Consider the following 3,327-nt stretch of genomic DNA (forward strand, 5'->3'; position numbering starts at 1 on the left):
GCTTTGAAAAACCCCCCCCCCCCACGGTCCCCAGAGGCCCCTTCGCGGAGGGCCCAGGCTCGCCGGTCTCCCCTTGGATGCCCCGGGGCGTTTCCGGGCCCCCGGGGAGGGGGGACCTTGTGGCGACCCCCTCGTCGGGGAGGACCCGGGCCTCGCGGGGGGCCTCGTCAGCGGCCCCTCCCCTCGCTCACCGTGGGAGCCCCCGCCCGGCCCTCATGGCGCCGCCGCCGCCGCTCCGCTTCCCTCTCTTCCACCTTCCTTCAGAGCCGGCTCGACCGCTCCCCGCTTCTGCGCACGCGCCCCGACGGTCCGCCTCTCTCGGCGTCGCCCAGAACCTTCACAGACACTTCCGGCTCCCTGTTGAAGAGCAGGAGGCGGAGGGCGATGGGCAAAGGAAGGATTTAACGACGAGGGCAGTGAGGGGACGTGGGAGGGAGTGGAGGACCGCCCCAAGTGACGCTTTTGCTCACCCGCATTTGTGCTGTCCACGCCTTCCAACCCGCATGGTGCGGCAGCCCTATGGAGACCGGAAGTGAAGACAGCTTGCGACGTTAGTTTTATCATTTGCCTCCTTTGGCATCGCCGGATTGCCAAACGCCGCTTTGGACGAGTCTTAGTACGCACGCGCATCGCCTGTGTTCTTATGTCCCCAACGCGCTTCCCCAACCATGGAGGTGAGGGATTGCTAGAGCGGCAATTCCTTTGTCTGCAGCCCGGATTTCCTGTTTTCTCTCTTAAACTTGGATTCACAGTCCTGGTACGGTGACAATTCGCAGCGTGGGAAAATGCGAGTCCATCGCTGCAATTACTTGGCAAAAGGCTCTCCTTTCAAAAAGGTAGAGTGAAAACAGAGCTCGTCCCGTAGCCGTCAGCTTTTTAAATTCAATCCCTGCAAACTTTTTTTTTTTTGCACTAGAAATATGAAAACAGTGCCAGGATTACTGCTCCCAAATTGCAAGGAGGGCAGAAAAAGCCTGAGCAGGGCCTGCACCAACCAGTGTTATTGTTCCCATCATGCTGCACGTTAGGAACTGAATGTCTACTGCAACAAACTCAAATAGGAGTCCCAGTGAACCTCCCGAACTTATTCACTGTTACTGTAGCACAAGCTCTCGTGATGCATGAGGTGAACCCTCAACTGGCAGACCTACATACAAACCCTCAAAGAGCACTAATAGAAAAAAACACATTTAAAACCAGCAGACGAATAACATGAGCAACAAAACAGCACTCTGGTGTTCTAAGGCAGGAGCACGAGTTACACAGAAGGGCACTAGTTATCGGTGATGCGTGCTGGTCAAGCTCAATGAAATTGTTAAACTATCCTGTTGATAACCAGACTGAAGAAGTAAGCAGTGACACACGAAAGCTCATACCCTGCCATATATTTTGTTAGTCTTTAAGGTGCTACTGTGCTCTTGCTCTTTTCTACTGCTGCAGACAAACACAGCTACCCATCTTGATCAGGCTAATCAGAAAGCCAGTCTTCCTTGGTTTTCAGCCACTGCCGATGGGAGATGTGGCTCATGAAAGAGACCTCAGAAAAAGCAAATACAAAAGCAGGAGCAAAGCACTTCATGTAATCTTGACCAGCATAATTTCACTCGTATTGAAGATTGGGACACGTATGGACTTTATGGCATCACCTCTGGGAAGCCCTCCACGTTGGGGAATCACCTAGCTTTAGGTGCCAGGCCAAAACATTTTTTAGCCAGACTTTTAACTAAGGATTGGCACTTTTAAAATTGCTTTTATAGTCTGCTTCTAGCCAGGGGTTTTCTAGCCAGAGGTTTTAAATGAATATAACTTTACGCTGATAATTGTGCTTTATACTCTTTTCATGTCCTGGCTTTTTATGATTTTATTGTACTGGTTTTAACTTGTGAATCAACTCAAACAAGTCTCTAGAAAGGTGGCATATTCATTTCTCAAGTACGTTAATTGGAAGAACTTCATCACTCATGGCTAGCGCCATAAAAAATAGGTGGCTTACTAAGGGCGTCTACAAAAAAGGAGTTGGTCATCTTATTTCCTGCTGTGAGCTTTAACCCACTTTTTGTTCCTTGGGCACCTCCCAAATCAGTGTTGATCTTTCATCTTCACCTTTTCCCCTCTCCCCCCAACCCAATGATCCATACAAGATATAACCCCCACCTCTCACACACACAAATGCAATGCAAAATTTAATGAACAGTTTGTTCAGTCCTGTATTTTTTAAAAATCAGTTTTATTCCACTTGAACAACTGCTTCTGTGATGTCATAAGGAACAGTAAATCATTGCTGCGTCGAGTGAACATCAGCTGCAAGTTAGAAGAACTTGCACCCCCAGTACAGTCTTGCAAGGAAGATTGTACTGACCAACTGGAGGAAGCACAATTCTATGACTGCTTGCCCACTCTAATTACATACGCCTGAACAAAGTATCCTCTAAGGCTCCTGCAGCAGAGACAACAGGTAGCAAGGACAAAGTGAAACTACAGTGATAACTGCAAAGTACATCCATTGCACACATTGGTTCCAGCTGTAGAACAACTGGTAGAAGCTTCTCTGGCAACAGTCCCCTCTCCCTGCGCTAGTCCCTTTAAGACGGAGGTCAGAAGTAGTTAACTTATGCCCACTGCACACACTCATTCCAGATGTGGCGCAACTGGTAGAAGCTTCTCGGGTACTAGTCCTATCAAGACTGAGGTCAGAAGTAGTTAATATACTTTATTTATATCCCACCTTTCTGCCCAATGGAGACCCAAAGTGGCTTGCACCGTTCTCCTCTGTTTTATTCTGACCACAACTCTGTGAAGGAGGTTAGGCTGACAGTGTATGACTGGCCCAAGGTTGCCCAGCAAGCTTCCATGACACAGTGGGGACCTGAAGCTGGGTTTCCCAAATCCTAGTCCGACACGTTAACAACTACACCACACTGGCTGTTGAAGGTAAGCTCACTGGAAAAATCCTTGGAAAGATTCAAGGCCGGAAGAGCAGGCCAGGCAGAGGTTCTGAGTGGCATGCAAAATAGGACTTTGCCAAAGAAATGGGAACTGCTTCTGCTCCACTTGCCACTGTGTAGGATGCAAGAGCTCCAGTTCTCAACCTGGAGCATTTAAACTAGACTGGCAACACATAGGAGATCCCCATTGATCACTTGAGTCTGGAGCCTTCAGCACCCCACCTGTCAAATGAAGGGATCAGGCCACCTGCCCTGTAAAGTCTAGGCTCGTAACGGAGCTTTCCCTGCTGGTTAGACACCCTCCCCCCACAGGCCTTGGCTGGCTTGAGCACCTGGACAACATTGGCCAGACCACTGGGTCCAACAGGCAAACCATTCATAG

The 3,327-nt window shown here is 49.6% G+C and overlaps 1 protein-coding gene across 1 annotated transcript in view; it reads right to left on the minus strand.

Moving 5' to 3' along the window:
* FAM222B (family with sequence similarity 222 member B) overlaps window positions 1–265 on the minus strand; it is a 39,660-nt gene extending 39,395 nt beyond the window's left edge. The window contains exon 1 of the mRNA XM_015421875.1: window positions 192–265. The gene's annotated coding sequence lies outside the window, so the exon portion shown is untranslated. The remainder of the gene's footprint in view (window positions 1–191) is intronic.
* Window positions 266–3,327: the final 3,062 nt, after the last annotated feature.

This window comes from Gekko japonicus, unplaced genomic scaffold (assembly GCF_001447785.1).
Source record: "Gekko japonicus isolate JY-2015 unplaced genomic scaffold, Gekko_japonicus_V1.1 scaffold21, whole genome shotgun sequence".
Lineage (NCBI taxonomy): Eukaryota > Metazoa > Chordata > Lepidosauria > Squamata > Gekkonidae > Gekko > Gekko japonicus.